At 50.4% G+C, this 17,961-nt stretch overlaps 1 long non-coding RNA gene across 1 annotated transcript; it reads left to right on the top strand.

Moving 5' to 3' along the window:
• Positions 1 to 7,573: 7,573 nt before the first annotated feature.
• Positions 7,574 to 16,082, top strand: LOC125724949 (uncharacterized). Its single transcript, XR_007387261.1, has 3 exons — positions 7,574 to 7,693; positions 8,770 to 8,839; positions 15,766 to 16,082. It is a non-coding gene; the product is annotated as an uncharacterized LOC125724949 (long non-coding RNA).
• The last annotated feature ends 1,879 nt before the right edge of the window (positions 16,083 to 17,961 follow it).

The raw sequence follows: 17,961 nt of genomic DNA on the forward strand, positions 1-17,961 counted from the left end.
CATCCCTCTGGACCCCCTGTCTTTGGTTCCAGGCTCACAGCTGGGACGGGGGGGGGTCCAGTCCATCATTTTCAAATGTCTCTTATCCGTCTGTTAACAGGGCCTAACATCACTCTGGTGCCTTTAACTGCTTGTCTGAGCTCCCTCCCTGGGGAGTAATGAGCAGCGCCGACCTCAGGCCGGACGTACATGCCTTCGCACATGGCGGGGCAAATTAGGAGATCTTCAGTAGGCTGCCTGGCTAATTCTCTGTGCCTGTGCCCCCACCGGACTCATGCATTATGGCATGCTGCCCTCACCCCACCCCCCCGTTCACAGCCCCCCCCGCGCCATGCTGAGACGCTGTGGCCCATTAGGCGCAGTGGGCCACTAAGCAGTGAGTGGCACCGGTGCTCACGCCCCAGGTGTGTGGGGTGGGATGGAGGGTGATGTTAATGCAGTTTGCAGGATGGGGCGAATGTGAGACGCCGGTTCCTGGATGCTGATGTGGGTGTTGCGGAGAGGCGAGGGCCCCTCCTTTGCGGGCAAGAGCGGGATGGGGGGTGTATTACAGTGACAGAGGAAAGCAGAACACAAGCAAAAGGGCAGCAACACCGATGACATCGTCACACCTGCTATTCCCTGGCTCTGCTGCTGTGGTGACCACAGGACAACTGGGAAGCATTCGCAAGTTAACCAGTTAGGATTAGGCCACCCTGGGCTGATGATCCCCCCCCCCCTGAAGCCAGCAGCTCAATTGCTGGGGTAAGCTGCTCATCTCGCATCATCAAATGAGGCTGCGTTCAGTTTGCGAGGAGACGTTTCTCCCATCGCAGGGTCACGTGAGTTCATTCAGGGTCCTGGCTGGGGCGTAAAACTTAAAGCTGGGATATGGCGATGAGCGATACGCGCTGTGAGTCATCTGGAGAGAGCGCGGTGTATTGTTTTTGCCATCATTATTTTAGTGGACAGTATTAGGAAACTTCATGACATTTAGAGGAACATGTAAGCCCTCGTGTTTTCGAACGTACGTGCGATGAAGTCACCTGAGCAGGTGCCAAAACAAACTCCGTTACTACGCCATATTCTGTAAGCCCCCCCACACCCCCCGCCCTGCGTGCCCCCGCCCTGGACAGCTAAAATAACACGGTGGAACTGAATCCGCACGAGGAATGTGTGTTTGGTTGCCATGGCGACCTGGCATCGGCAAAAGGAAGTCGATGTAAGTCGGTTACAAAGGCAAGGAGCAAAACAATCGGGCGGAATCCCCTGACAGGAAGTGACACGCTTACATGTCCCGTTGCGTGTTAATGGGCTGTAGGTGGGGAGAGGGATCCGATTGGTGTTATCTCTGGAAGCCGCTGGCTGATATTTCCCTCACGTGTTCGTCTGGGACGCCTGTTGTGATCATGTCAGAGGTGTTTAGCAATTTACGTTCCTGGATAGAGACGTAAGCCGCGTTCTTATTGTTCTCTGCCAATATTTTTTCCTGCAAAACTAAGAAAACCAGGCAGCTTAATCCTCTCTTCGGACACATTCCGCTGGTGATTTTAACGGCCTTCAGGTGTGTCTCCAATGAGATCAGCCCCTGCTTTATGGATCTTCTGCTTGACATATTTGGTCTTTCCTGATCACGGTGAACTTGACCTTTCCGTGACTCTGCCGCGGTGGGCGTGTGAATGTGCAGGCGGGCCGGTGACACAGTCCAAGCAGAATCTCAGCTGGGAGCCGTGCCGTTGTACCCGAAAAGCAGCCAGGATGTGTAAAACCGCGACTCTGGAGACCCAGAAAGACAGCAGTCAGACGTTTTGAGGTCAGGCGTGAAGTTTAACTTCACATCTTCGGATGTCTGCATCTCTGGGGTGTTTTTACCTCGTTTAAGTTCCCTGATAGACTCTCGGATGCGGGTTGTTGGTAGAATGTAAATAAATGAATGTGAGACTGAGAGGTGAGATGGACAGGGGAGGGGGTCTGGGGGTGGATGAGGGCTGGGGGCGCGTTGCTGCTAGTTAAGCAGTGAGGCTAATGAAGCCACAGTGATTCATGTGAGAAGCACTGGCACAGGGGGGCGGGGGAGTCGGACTCCTTGGGACTTGCTAATGGCGATATTCCCGTGAGCCTCGTCAAAGATTAGCGCATCTAATTGCTGTCAAGTCAGCTCCCACCACCTGCCTCACATGCCCCCTGCCCCCACCTACCTCATAAGCACATCCCTCAGCGCCCCCCCCATCCGGGGGACGGAAGAGCAGCCTCCATGAATGGGCCTGATCCCAGAATTCCAGCCAGGATGATGGTTTAGTCCCCGATGTTTGCAAAAACGAGAGTAGCGTTCCGCGGTAATCCCAGCCACGGTGTCCTCACACACAGGCTACGTACTGACAGGGCTCCAGATGTGACTAAATAAACATCGCTGAAAGGCGGCAGGAAATATAACAGCCATAAAGCCTTTTTATATGTGATTAATCTCCAGTTGTGCTGTGAAGGCAGGTGAGGACTCACGCATGGTGGGGTTGCCTTGGGTGACAGCATGTTTATGAGTGGCATGTGAGCTAAGCAACCCCCCCCCCCCGCCACCTACCCCGTGTTTCACACACGTGCTAAACCCGGCGACTCACTCCAAGGTGCTCTGTTGGTGCTCCTGGGGGTTCTGTCAGCGGACAGGCATGCCGAAGTGGTTGTGTGAAGGGCCGCTTTGAAAGCTGATCTCTTGGGCCTAAGACTCTGAGGATTTCCACAGGTCCCCCGGGCCACTAGGGGGCGATCTGTTTTTTTTTTTTTGCACACATGTCGTTCTCCTTTCTGGAGGTGAGGGGACGGTACCTCTGTTCCCCACGACCTTCTCAGCCGGGCATGAACGTACTGGGACCGCTTATCCCTGGGGTACTCATTTGCTTTTTGGGATGGTGGGATTGGACTGGTATCATTTTAAGGGGGAAATGGAGTGTCTGTCTGAGATTCAAAAAAGAAAGGAAATTCTCCTGACTGGGCCAGAAGTCAGGATGAGAGCGGGTCTCGTCACCCGACCTGAGCGAGTCACATACCCACACGTGTAGCACGTGTGTTCCGTGTGAGGACACTCCACACGTGTGCCAACCATGTGCTTTGTACGAGACAGCAGGGATCGACGACAAATTGCGAAGTGATCATTATCTGGCCGAAAAATACAGCCCTAACCCTGTTTCCGGTGCAGTGGAGAGGCGGCCTCGCACTGTGGCAGTGAGTAATGACTGAAGCCGGCCGTTAATGTGCTCGGGGAATCCACAGGTGGAGAAGGCGGCGAAATCAGAGCGACACATCAGGATGACACGTCTCTCTGCGGCGCCCCCTTCCTGCTCCAGAGAGCGGCCGCATCGACGCCTGGGTTGCTATGGAGACAGAGCGCACAAACACACCTATGACAGTGGAGCGGAAGAGGAGCGGAGAAGCCCTGAAGCTGCAACCATCCTCCTCCAGCCCCCCCTACGCCCCCCCCCCCCATTTAAGCTTCAGACTCTCGGGGACGCACGCGGAGAGCCCTGGAAGAACAATTATTATTCATACTGCAGCTCACAGGGATGATTGCCACAATTATCAAGCGAGCCTTAATGACTGTGAATTACTGTGATTACCGCGCAGAGTGTATTAACAGCAATGAAGTCGTTAGCGTAATCCCCCGCCCGCAACGCCACCCCCCCCCCTAAAGGCCGCTAATCACATGTGATGTTGAGCGGACAGAGTTGCGCCGTTCCATGCGGAGTGGATGCAGGCGGGGGCGGTGAAGATTGTATGCAGTGCTGTGTGTCAGTACTGTGTCGGTACTGTGTCAGTACTGTGATGCTTCAGAGTGGCCTGTGCAACGGAGCGGAGAGGATGCTGAGAAAAAGACGCTTCCTCCACCTATCGCCGTGGGTGTCAGTCTGTGCGGAAGTTACAGATTGTGTAACGCACCCACAGGGGGCGCTAACGAGCACACTAAATGGGGATTCGGGACCAGTGGAATAATTATCCTGTTTTATACCTCCTGTGGTGTCTGGAAACCAACAGGCCTTGCGGCAATGGGGGGTGGAGCTCTGACAGGCCCGGGCAAGCCTGATGTCAACCCAGGGGGCAGAAAGCGCCCCCTTGAGGCCTCGAGAGGAAGGTTCTGGGCAGCTGTGTGCAGGACGTGTTGTTCTCAGCGTGGGGAACCCGGTCAGCCGCACACCCCCCTGGGACAGATACTCATTCTGCCTCTCAGAGCCTCGCATCACGACGAGGTCTAAAAAAAACATGGCGTTTCAATAAGTAAGTGGGCCACGAGCGTGATAGAGAGGAATCGAATTAGAATCGACCGTCGGGTGCTTGGGCCAAATGAATGGCCATAATTGGGAGGATTTCTGGGAGTAACTGGCAGGAAGGGAGAGACAAGAGATGATAAAGGATGGGTGACGTTAAAAGCTCCCTGCAACAAAGGTCATTTTCTCTCTGCCTTTTAATAAAGCCTGAAGGAAGAGGGGGGAAAAGCCCTTAATTAGCAAACCATTATTAGCACGAGTGCTGTGCTTTTATACCCCCGAAACTCGGGAGGTTGTAATGAAAGGGGTTCGGAAGATGAGTCAGAAACGGCAGCCCTGCATCAGCGAGGACGGGATCAGCAGCCCGGGCTGACAGTTCGAGTGAGCAGAACATCGGGGGAATCAGCGGATATGTCTCAGGTCAAACCGCACCATGCGTCATGTGTCTAGGGGGAAATTTTAAGAGTAGCATCAACGACGGTGATTAAGGCCCCCACCAAGTGTGTAAAGGTATTTGAGTTTAAATTTATGCTGTTTAAATGTGACACTTGAGTGTACATACATGATAAGACCCGCGCTGACTCCCAAAGCTCCGTGGCAATTAGCGGGATTAATGGTAAAACCGTATCGTTTTTTAAATCCAGCAAGGCCACTTATTCTGCAAAGTCAATAAGATGTGCACTGTGAAAGGAAACGTATTTATAATGCTGGTTAATCGAACAGTAGCATCTGAAATATCAAAACGTAGTTTTGTTTATTTTATGTTAAATACCAACAGAAAATATGAATGTATATTTTTATATACAAGAATCAAAGGTGAAGTTTTTCTAATTTGCAGACACACTTTATGGAGTTTTCTGCATAGTGACCTCGGCAGAATAGTGTTTAATTAACAAACTACGTAGAACCGTACCTTTAATTATGCAGTTTTGTATAGGCTATGGTTCATAAACGGGACTTATTTTAGGCAGTGAATCCTAATCATTATTCGCAGGGCCATCCACAAAAAAAAAATCGATGAAGATAAAAAGCTTCTATAAGCCTCGCTAGGTAATTTTTTCCAGACTTGATCCGGTGCCTTTAATTAATAACATCTTTACAATCATGCTGAACAAAACGGGCATCAAAGACACAGACTTCACACTTCAACGTTTTAAATAGGTGGTGTTGGGATAAAATCAAACCAGAAGGTGGCACTGTGGTTAAAAACCCAGGCTCGTAGCTGGTACCAGGGGCGCTGATGCTGTACCGTTGAATGAAATGCACAGTGCATCCCGCCGATCCACCTGCTCGTCCGGTTGTGGATCCTCGGCCCGTTTCCAGGGCGACGGGCAAACAGAATTAAAGCGGTACCGGGAACTGTGAGCGCGATCGGGGCCGCTGGATGCGCAGGCACGGCGGATCCTCTACGTCTGAAAAGCCTTTTCCAGGAAGAGTAGATGCGAAAAACAAAAAACACACAGAGCTAAAATAAACGTTTAAAAAACAACCGGCGGTGTGTAAAGCGCTGATGCGGGGAGCGCCCGGAATATCAAGTCACTCATTTAGTGTTTAACGTTCACGTTATTCATGTTATTTACGCCTTATATTGAGTATAAATGAGAGCCCTTTACTGTGTCAGAGATCTGATAGCTACCATAACCTCCTCAGAAAGGATGTAAAACTGTATGAGACCATACAATTAATTATGCAGGTTTATATGTGGTTCATAAACGGGTATTTTTTAGACATTGAATCCTTACATCATTATTTCAGTCATCCAGAAAAAAACTAGCTAGATTTCTTGTTTTTTTTCCCAGACTTGCTCCAGTGCCTGTAAACGGAGCTGCCTACAACAAATATTAAGGTGGAGGGGCTGATGTCATGTGACACTCGGCTGCAGGTTAACGTTCCACTTACCGGGATTTAAAGAACATGAGCATGCAGTCTCCCACAGGTTTCCCTGATGGATCAGCGTCCCTGGGCGGCCTTCTTCCATGTTTATAACATCTAAGAGTACGGCTTTAAGTATTTTAGTGAGAGGACCACATTTTTTCCATTACAAAAATCATTGCTCGCATCTACCTTCATATTTATCTTTGCTCGATTTTTTACGAGTCCCGTGTACGTCAGCAATGTGCCTTTAATTTAAGCAGGACGGGCAGCACTTTTAAACGTACCGTAATTTTAATACATTATTTGTTTTTATTAGACCAGGAGATGTATTTGCCCTTTATTAGAGATGTAGCGGCATATTCGGGATGTTGTTGCCTTTTATTTCAAATGGGTCGTGTACGGAAGGTGTTTTTGGCGACGCTGGACTCCGTGATGGTGACGTAGCAATAGCGGTTCAATTCATTATTCCCAGGGAATAAAATAATTTCAGTTTTCTAAAGATTTTTCAGATCCTTAATTCTTTCCCCTCAGTTGGTAACACTGCTGTTCCGACAGGTGGCCAAATCAGCAACGGCTAAATCGCCCATCCCAAGTGGCAGAGCGCCGAATCGCCGCAATTTTGTTTATTCTCGGCGAAAGGCTGTTTTGAGTGCAACTCGTGACAGCGTCCTCGCTTTTCTAATTTCAGTTTTGTTAGTCAGAAAAGCCCAGGGCAGAATATCAGATTATAACGCAATTAGCTAATGGTTTGTCGTGGGAGAGGAACACAATTTCTTTAATTATTATTTTAACAATGCTTTCATCATCTAGGCATTAAGAGTAATGGACATAGCAGGGACAATTAATTCTATCTATTACATCATTCCATTTGGTTTTACAAGCACTTAGATACAGAACGACTTGTATAACATGCAGTTTTGTGACCCATTTATGTAACATTTCACAAAGACGGTTCAAGTTTAATACTTTACAGTGGTCCCTCCCTCCAACTTCGGGGCTTAATTAACCTACAGCTTTTGAAACGTTACAGTGGTCTGCGTAGCTACCTGCTGTACTCAGATGTACGGGATGCTGTCCCAGGTATGGAGGTCGATCCCGCCCTCTTTCCCCCCTGCAGTCAAATGCTGTGTAAGAAGGTTTAACTGTCGATAGGAGGAAAGGGTGACGATGTAACGAATTTCAGGTGGCCCCACATACTTGAAGAAGCCTGGCTTTTTAGACTGAGGAGTGACTATCAGTGTGTTTCCCTCCCTCTCGACGGTGGAACAAAGCCAGTTTAATTAACTGTCACAGGCCTTCGGTCCTGGCTAATGACAGGCGTGTCATCGGTGTGAGTGGGGAACACCCCCTGTCTATACAGGCCACTATACAGAGCTCAGTGAGAGGAGCGTCATTCCGGAACCTTGTCACGTGGTGCTTGTGCGAAACGCCGTTGCCGATTACGTGCCGTAATCCTCCCAAGAGCTGCAGGAGTGTGTAGGTGACAGGGAATCACGGTGAGAGTGACTTGCGGAGCAGGACGCGTCTCCCGACTGATCAGAGGAGCCATGAATGACCCCCCAGAAAGAGCCGCTGTGCTGTTATAGGTAACCCTAGAACAGCCTGGGGGGGGGGGGGGGCTTTTGTCGTTTCTGAAAATTCATTAAAATTAGTATAAATCACCAAACATTGCACCTCATGTCAGTGTTTCCCAAGCCAGTCTTCAGGGACCAGCAGACAGGACGTCATGGCGGGCAGTTGGGAGAACCCTGAGGACTGGGCTAAAGTCCTGTAAAGTTACCTTATCTGTGTTAACCCAGATGCTAATTTTTGGTTTACAGGCTGGTTATGGAAAACTCATTAATATTCATAAGAAAATCTCTACCTGATTGGTCAATGGGCGTGTAAGCTGATAAATATTCCGATTGCCAGACATGTCCTCTTTTTCGTCTCACCAAATATGGTAACCCTGCATCTATTGCACTAGAGTCATTACCAGCGGATATTTAGGACTTACCAATTGGGTATTGTTGGATTCTGTAGAGTTTCTGGAATAAACCTGCATTTAAAATTTCTTTCAGTGATATTCCGTTTGCGAGATATAGGCATTTTGTCAGAGAAGGCCTGTTTCACAACTAGTCCTTTCTGATGCTTTGCCCTCAGTGAAGCCACTTGGGAACAACAAACATGGCGCTCTTTCCCCAGAACTAGGAAGGAGGGTCTCAGCTCTTTAATAGTCTATAGCTCTGTCAATCAGAACCCAGAAAATACACGTTCACTTAAATTTAGCCCAGATTACCGTAAATACATTATCGACTGGTCATGTCTTGTGTTTTCACGTAGTCAGTCAGAAGCACGCCAGATAGACTGTTGCAGGCAAGCTTACAACAGACAGAAACGAATTTGTTTGATTTTAGGGTTTAGAAACGCATTGAACTTTATTCAGTTTACCCGCGAAAAAAATGTTAGCGGAAGCTAATTGGTCTGCTTGCGGTTTTCAGAGTTAGTGGAAACGCTAATCCGCTAACAAAAAAGATAGCTTCACTAATTAGTGGTTGGCGGATTAGCAGAACCTGCCCTCCATTGCTACTGACCAGTCTGTATGTAGAAGGTAAAGTGTAACTGCAACATGCGAAAACAAGAATATAATTGTTCTACTTTATGTTTTTTTATTTTCTGTTAGGAGCCAGGAGACACAGTGATGCTGGATGAGGCCTTTACAGATGATGCATGGATGGATGGACATCTGAGAGGTACTGCAATTGTGCTGTTTTTAGTCTTATGGGCAAAACTGGCAGAAGATTGGCACACGAATGACAGGAAGTGAGGTAGAACGCATGGGGATGGTGCGTGACGCTACTGCAGTGCTGTGAAATAGTCAAAACACATCTTACCAAAGAAGGGATTCTCTCGTCTCTGTGGTGGTTGAAAGGCTTTTATTTTCCACTGATAAGGGTTTTATCTGAAAACGGCCTGTCATTTTTCACATCACAAAAGCGGATTGACTTAGTAATTAGGCGACATTTGGAGCGTTTTGCCGCCGGATCCGAGTCGCGGCCGCGCCGTGTTGCGACACCCTGGCGAATTACGTCACGCGTCGCCACTGAGGCACGGCAACGGCGTGTTCCTCTGCAGATTAACCGGCACGGGGAGCTGGGTGAGCGATAAGCCAGTGGCGTTGCTCTGGCAACTAAAATAAACAGTGAGATCGAATGACAAAAGAGTAGAGGGAACGGGTAAATTATTATGGGCTGGGGGGGGGGTGGGGGGGGGGGGGGGGGGGTTTCAGCAACGTCTCATGTGAAAATTTTCTCTGCTGGCTGCTTGTGGGAACTATGGATGAATTCCCCGTTTAGCACGTGTACCTAGTGAATTCAGATTAGGCCATAGAACTTGGCCTTGAATGGAGCCATTGTAGTAGATTCCATTTTTAGCAAACATGACCTTTAGCGACCATCTGTGGTGTCCTGCACGTTGCATATTGCTTCGCATGCATGACGGCCTCAGTGCCAGCGCTGACAGGCAGTTTGTGGCCAGTGCAAAGCAGACAGAACGGAGCAGCTACCTGTTGGCTTGAGGGCTTCTGCTGGAATAGGCCCAGTCTGGGGCGTCTATCACGCTTGCCTGAATAACTGGTTCTGCAAGGAGTGGATTGGTTTGTTCATCTGAGGCTTTTCCATGAGTTGCTCTAACTGCCAATAAAACACCCTAGACTTTCCCTTAAAGCTTCTGGAACTGGGCCAAACCACAATGGGTTCTGGCGACCAATAATTACATATTTAGAACCTAGTAAATTTAGACATCTTAATTACCATTAATGGGTGACTCTACCCCTCAAGAACGGTGATTGAGGGATATAGTATAAGACTGCAGGTGGTGGCTCAGTCCAGTAGGGGGCAATGTAGCGACCCAAGTTCTTGAAGTGAGTTTCAGTGAATGACTTAACATTTGGTCGAAGGTGGGTGGGATTAGTATGCACTGTACAACCACTGCCTAGTTCCTTCCAGCAGACTGACCAATGGAAAGCCGGTTCAGTTGCTCAGTGACAAATGGCACATAATGATCCAGAACAGCATGGATTTCACAGCCACATTTCAGGTCCTGTCGTCGCTGACGCCCGTTGTGTTTGATGGCGTCCTCCAAACCTCAAATGAGTCCTTGGAGGGGGGGGTTGAGGTTACAATTTCCCCCCAGTTACAGCTGTAATAAATTCCCCTCATGGGGCCTACAAAAACAAAGAACTTTTGAACTGGAAACATGCAGTTTGATTCATGCTGGAATTAAAATATATTTTAAGCTCTCTCCATCTGGTGGATGTGTGTCAGGGAGCTAGGAACCAGCACTGGCTTCCTCACTGCCACACACCAACGTGGCCCATCCTCCTCTTCCTCGACGATGCAGCCCATCCTCCTCTTCCTCACCGACATGCACCGACGCACTCCGTCCTCATGTCCTGTGTTTTTGTCCTTCTCCTCCCAGTCCTCGCTCGTCATTTGAGGTCCGATCCAGCGAGTCATCCTGTCAAGCATACTTAAGTGTCAAAAGCTGTGTAATTCGCATAGGGCGTGGTGCTTCCAGTTTTCTCACCGATAATCTCCTATCTCACACCCCCCCCTTCCCCCCACTAGCCCCGCCCCCCCCCCCCCCCCCCCCCCAACCTTCCCATGGTGCTCACAGGCTAGACCGGTTCCCTCTGGTTTTCACTTAAGCGAGCAGAATTGTCTGGCCCTTGGTTTGGCTTCCCTGCTGGTCTGGGGGCGGGGGGGGGGGGGGGGCGTGGGGGTGGTGGGGGGGGGGTGGGGGGGCAGGGGTGGTAGTGCAGGCGAGATTAATAATGTCACACGGTCTCATGCCAGCCACTCCCTGTTTAGTTTTGGTGAGTCACTGCATTCTGGGTGCAGACTCTCGCTGTCATGCGTAACTGTCGACAAGCCTCTGACGCTGCTCGGCTTTACTTCAGCCCAACCCCCCCATGCTCCCTATGCTCTTCATCATCATCATCTTCATGCCAAAACACAGCAGAAATGCCTCTCTACAGGGATCAGCGAACCTTTTTCAACCATGTGCAAAATGCTAGAGTTGTCAAACAATGGCCCCCCCCGCAGATGATGTTGATGCCAGCAGTGGCCAGCCCGGTGACGACACGTGTTGACATGTGTTTGATATGTATTTACACGTGTTTACTCATACCTGACATGTAATGGGCCCGCGAGCCTGTGAGCGGCAGGGTGGTAATTTGGTTACTTATGGTTAGGGTTAGGGCTGGGTAGGGGTTAAGGGCGTCATGTTGAGATTAGAGAATTCCCCCTAGAAATGAATGGAGAGTCCTCACAAAGATATAATTACGAACCGGTATGTGTGAGTGTGTGTGTGTGCCACTCACATGGGGCCCCACCGGTTCCCCAGGACAGTTCCCCACCCCCCCACCACTGCCTTCTCCTCTCCAGCATCAGGAACCCCACCTTCACTACTCCTCCTTCCGGCTCTCTGACAGCCGTGTTGAAATCGACGTTCCGTCGTCAACCATGTTTGCCCAGACCCCCCCCCTGCTCAATGTGAGCACAGCCCCAGGACTCACCTCCGTGTCACTTATTACACCCAGTTACTAGCTGGGGGAGGAGGTGGGTCTGCTTTTACCCACAGTGATACTGTCACTAAGCGACACAGTTAAACATTCAGAGGTATTCATGTGACACTCAGCCTGGGGACCCTCGGTGCACTTAAGGAAATTAGAACCAGATGATCAGTGTTGACAAACCACAGTGCGCAACAACGAAACATGCATTTATCCCATGCATGTGACATAGCAGGGGGCAGCTAATTCAGCACCCGGAGAGCAGTGCTTGGAGGGCGGGGGGGGGGGGGGTACCCTGCTCAGGGTACCTCAGTGGTGCCTTGCTGGTCGGGGTCAAGTCTGGGAACAGAGCTGATGTGAAGCAGGCCTAGGTAAAGCAGGCCAGGTCACTAGGGTGAAGTAGGCCGAGGTAAAGCAGGCCAGGTCACTGGGGTGAAGTAGGCCTAGGTAAAGCAGGCCAGGTCACTGGGGTGAAGTAGGCCTAGGTAAAGCAGGCCAGGTCACTGGGGTGAAGTAGGCCTAGGTAAAGCAGGCCAGGTCACTAGGGTGAAGTAGGCCGAGGTAAAGCAGGCCAGGTCACTGGGGTGAAGTAGGCCGAGGTAAAGCAGGCCAGGTCACTGGGGTGAAGTAGGCCTAGGTAAAGCAGGCCAGGTCACTGGGGTGAAGTAGGCCTAGGTAAAGCAGGCCAGGTCACTGGGGTGAAGTAGGCCGAGGTAAAGCAGGCCAGGTCACTGGGGTGAAGTAGGCCTAGGTAAAGCAGGCCAGGTCACTGGGGTGAAGTAGGCCTAGGTAAAGCAGGCCAGGTCACTGGGGTGAAGTAGGCCTAGGTAAAGCAGGCCAGGTCACTGGGGTGAAGTAGGCCTAGGTGAATATGAGCCCGTTTCTCACCACAGGGACGTTTACTTCCTACGGGAGGCATGGACTCCCACATTGTTGGCTTGCGCTGGGTTTATCTTAAAATTCATCATCCTTTGGGACTTTAAATGATTATTCCTTTATAAAGCTTGACGTTATACCAGAATGATTCAGGTACTTTGGTCATATACTTAACCGTGGTGCCGTCTGCTGTACACAACTGAAGTCATGAGGTTTGGTGACCAGCAGCAGGTTACTGCTCTGCTACCCGGGAAACGTCCAAACTGCTCAAATCGCAGGGCTTCTGAAGGACCTAGGAATCTTGATCGAGGTGTAAATCACCTGTAATTATGTGGGATCAGGAGGCTTTGGCATGTCTGGGCTTCCCGCTATTTTTACCGCGGCTGAGATCCACGGGAGTGGCAGACTGCGCAGCCAAGTTGCCGCAAGGTCCGCCAGAAGTGCTGAACGATCCGGAATTCCATCTGTTCGGAATGCCACCGGAGATGCAGGTCCCTGCCGTGAACTTTCCCACGGCATCTCGCTGGGAGGTGACAAGGATTTTCCAGGTGGCCTTCGATGATGTCACCGCCAATCACATTGTGTATTGAGGCCGAAACTCTGACGCCTGATGGTTTTACCCTTGGCGTTGGGGGAGGGGTCCTCACCATGGCCCCTGGGGAAGGGGGAAACCGTGCTGTCTTGTGGGGATCTGCTTATAAAGGAGTTTCGGTCTTGGGGTTGATCGCACTAATAGAAAGTCACGGCAGATGTAATTTTACATGTCATTTAAACATTAAAAATATGAAGGTAAAGCCTTGATGTCTATGGCCCTGGTGACAGCGATTTCCTGAAACGGGGGCTGCTTGCGTTTCTCACCGATGCGTGTGTCTCATATCTGGCTCTGTGGTGACGGGGGACTGTGTGTGTCTCAGTAAATAAGTATAGGCAACGTTGGGGGAATGGGGCGGAGTCTCGGGATGTCATGGTGACAAGCGGCCAATGGGTGACTAGTATGAGTGCAGCCCAAAGCGCAGGGCAGCTGCTGCTGACCAATCACCTGGCGAGAAAGCTGCAGAAGCTGTTTGTGCGTGTGGGTGAAAACTTTAATTTTCATGGAGGCTCGACAGTCACTGGGATAATGGTGCGCATTCATACTTTTCATGAACATTATAACATGCCCCCATCAATGTGCACCATCCTCCTGGGTGATGTGGCTCAGCCGTTTCAGCCAGAAAACCAACTTTTTGGATGGTGGGGTATGAAATTATTCAGCCGGTCCGTTTTAAGTGATGCGGCTCATGTTTCTAGTGGGCCTGGAATGCGGGGTTAGCCCCCCCCCCCACTGTCAAAGAACTCAGTCAGCTGTAAGGGCAATCCTATCAGAAAGGGACCACTCACAGTAGAAAGAGACCCTACTGGCCAAAGAGTGTCACTCCCAGCAGCAAGATTCCGGAAGCCTCTAGTCCAGTGGTTCTCAAACTCGGCCCTCGGGCCCCACTGCCCTGCTGGTTTCCCAGCCATCCCTGCCCCACACACGAGTCCCGGCTGTCTTTCAGCTTCTGACTGACTGAACACACCTGATCCAGGTAATCCAGGTGTGTAAGGCAGGGATAGCTGGAACACAAGCAGGGCAGTGGGGCCTGAGGACCGAGTTTGAGAACCACTGTTCTAGTCCAAGTACTAATGAAGCTCATTTTGACCCAGCTGCCAATGGCTGTCAACCAAATACCTACTTAGCACCGCGTGGTGTAATTAAACGGGAAACGCCGTCACATGACTGTGGTGCGCCATTCCTGTTCGCATGGAGCACCGGCTCCCAGTTTGGCATCTCAGGCTTCAATCCAGTGCGAAAATGCCGTGTCGAGCGAGAATGATCTGTGAATGGGGGTCTGTTGCTGAAGACCTCAGACAATCGCCTCAGAAACCGTCATTCACTTATGGCACAAAGGAGTCTCTCATTGTCCAGCGCAGGGACACGTGATGATGGATTAAAATCGCCGAGGCACTTACCAGTGCCGCTGAAGTTGGACGCTCAAAGGCAGCCTTTTCAGGAGCGGGGCGGACAGCTGCGCATCCGAGCGGAACATGGGGAATGATGTTTCTTGGCGAAAAGAGGTGTATTGTACCTCATAGCAAGTCAGTAAGATCGGGAGTGACGTATCATCAGGATAATAAAGACCTCTCTCCCAGAACAAGCAGGGTACCATCAGCAGTGACACCTCAAGGTCTGACATCAAGCAGTTACTATTTTTTAATAATGAGGATCTTGTCTTGCTGACTGCCCTCGCCCATGACCCTGCTGGTACACAACTGCCCTTTCATTCCATGGGTGGGGGGGGGGGTGCAAAATATCCAAGTGAAGGCCAGACGGGAAGCTACTCGGTGGTGTATGTTCCCCTGAGTTTACCTGACGGTAAAGCCAGGAAAACAGGGTTTATTATCGGCTGTTCTTATTGGACGCTGCGAGAGGGAGGTGGCGGGCGGGGAGGTGGGTGGCGCTGATGATTGCAGGGCGGGGGCCACTGGAGTGCTATTTTTACCCATGTGCCGCCGTGTGTTTGCTATGACCAGGGGGGTGACACGGGGTCTCGTGGCATCAGTCTTGTGATTCCGCTGATCTCGGGGCTGCTATTTAAGTTTATGTGCCCCCCTCCCCGTTAGGCTGTCATGGACCGTGACATCATCTGGGATTCCCATGCAGCCAAGTGAGGCCTTCAGTCAGGCCTCTGCTGTATAATGTGCTGTCAAATCACAGCCTAGCTAATCTCCCATTGGCGTAGAGCAGCTGGAAACTGAAAGCATTTGGCAGTCCCACCAATCAGGATTCAAGAATGCTACCTCAAATTCAGTTTCAAACTTTTAAACCTACAGGCACATGAGCAGCCCTTGGTAGCCCAACAACCTTGCAGTCCTAAGCTGCTTGCCAGTCAGTATACGACCCAACACCAGTGCAGGCGACATTCTGATGAGGAGAGAAATATAACGATCATCTAACCTTAACCTTTAGATAAAGGTCGATTCAGATCTATTTTCTTTCCCTCATAGTTTCTTTCATACAATAATGTAATGCATTTCTATGATTAACAAAATTATTCTGATTGGGTAATAACTTGAATTAAGTAGCTGAATGACTGATTAATAATAATTAAGATCTGTCATTATCTGCTAGAGGTGCACAAATGGACCAATCAAGTGAAGTGGCTGTTTGACATTTTTACGCTTTGGCTCTTTTGCATTTCTATTCAGTTGCCATTAGTTGCCTCCCTGGAACGGAAGCCTCCGGAAAGGACTGACCTCCACGTCCAGACAAACACCTGCGTGCAAATGAGACGGGAACATAAGAACATAAGAAATTTACAAACGAGAGGAGGCCATTCGGCCCGTCAAGCTCGTTTGGGGAGAACTTAGCTAATGGCTCAGAGTTGTTAAAATCTTAAAGGAAATGCATCCCTGTCTGTGTAAAAGACTCAGAGACTTAGCAGCCAGCAAACAAATGATCTCACTGCTGTTCTTAGGGGACCCTTTGTAAGACGATATCTAGCAATATGCATTAATAAATGGATTTCTATGGATAATAATCTATCTAACATTTTCAGTAATTATTTAATAATACTGGTGTCTATCCAGAGTTTATCAATTAACTTAATTCAATTTGGAGAGGAATTCTTTCTGGGTTGCATGTGCACAGAGTTCCAGAGTCACCCAGTTCACTGTGCAAACATTCCCGAGTCACCCGCTTCACTGTGCACAGATCTCCCGAGTCACCTGCTTCACTGTGCAGGTATCTCCCGAGTCACCCGCTTCACTGTGCACAGATCTCCCGAGTCACCTGCTTCACTGTGCAGGTATCTCCCGAGTCACCCGCTTCACTGTGCACAGATCTCCCGAGTCACCTGCTTCACTGTGCACGTATCTCCCAAGTCACCCGCTTCACTGTGCACAGATCTCCCGGGTTACCTGCTGCACTGTGCACAGATCTCCTGAGTCACCCGCTTCACTGTGTACAGATCTCCCGGGTTACCTGCTTCACTGTGGACAGATCTCCCGAGTCACCCGCTTCACTGTGTACGTATCTCCCGGGTTACCTGCTTCACTGTGCACGTATCTCCCGGGTTACCTGCTTCACTGTGCACGTATCTCCCGGGTTACCTGCTTCACTGTGCACAGATCTCCCGGGTCACGCGCTTCACTGTGTACAGATCTCCCGGGTTACCTGCTTCACTGTGCACAGATCTCCTGAGTCACCCGCTTCACTGTGCACAGATCTCCCGAGTCACCCGCTTCACTGTGCATGTATCTCCTGAATCACCCACTTCACTGTGCACAGATCTCCTGAGTCACCCGCTTCACTGTGCACAGATCTCCCGAGTCACCCGCTTCACTGTGCATGTATCTCCTGAATCACCCACTTCACTGTGCACAGATCTCCTGAGTCACCCGCTTCACTGTGTACAGATCTCCCGGGTTACCTGCTTCACTGTGGACAGATCTCCCGAGTCCCCCGCTTCACTGTGTACGTATCTCCCGGGTTACCTGCTTCACTGTGCACGTATCTCCCGGGTTACCTGCTTCACTGTGCACGTATCTCCCGGGTTACCTGCTTCACTGTGTACAGATCTCCCGGGTCACGCGCTTCACTGTGTACAGATCTCCCGGGTTACCTGCTTCACTGTGCACAGAGCTCTCGGTGTCACTCACGTCACCAGTTTCTGTCTTGTCACACCATCACCCAGCAGACACAGGCCTGAATTTTCCACCAAAAAGCCACCAGTACAAACCCAAGGCCGGCTTCCATTGGAGAGTCGCCTATCTGTGGGCATGGAGGGAGTCGGGTGCATACTCCATATTCCCCTTTCTCTACAATCTTCACATAAGAGCAGCTCTGCAACTCCGTGACCCCACTGGCCTTGTCCCGAACAGCCACACTTGTACCCTTTATAGGACTACTTACTGTAAGCTAATGAGCGGCATGTAAACAAGGCGGAATGCTGACACTAATTACCCATATTTTCAGTAACAATTTGTCATAAATAGCCCGCTTCTTTAGTAACACGCAAGCCGGGAAAGACAGGTGATTAGTTTCAGCCTGAGCCTCCTAAGGTCAGGCTGCGTGCTGCTTTCTACGCGGCTGTGAAAGACGCACCATGTGACCACGGGAGGGCATTGACGGCGGGCACGGGAGGGCATTGACGGCGGGCACGGGAGGGCATCCAAACAGGTTTTCTTTGTTCTGTTTCTTTTCTGTTTGCCAAGTGAGGAGGTGTGGTGGCTCCCAGCCCGGACATACGTGGGTGGCTGGGGGGGGGTGGATTCCCACCACGCCCACCCCTCCCCCCCACCTCCCCCACCCGCCCACCCCTCAGTACTCCAACAAAAGCCCTCTGGAAAATATGACTCGTCTCTTTTTTAATTTTTTATTTTGCCAGCTGAGAGATGGCTATT

This window comes from Brienomyrus brachyistius, unplaced genomic scaffold (genome assembly GCF_023856365.1).
Source record: "Brienomyrus brachyistius isolate T26 unplaced genomic scaffold, BBRACH_0.4 scaffold58, whole genome shotgun sequence".
NCBI classification, from domain to species: Eukaryota; Metazoa; Chordata; class Actinopteri; order Osteoglossiformes; family Mormyridae; genus Brienomyrus; species Brienomyrus brachyistius.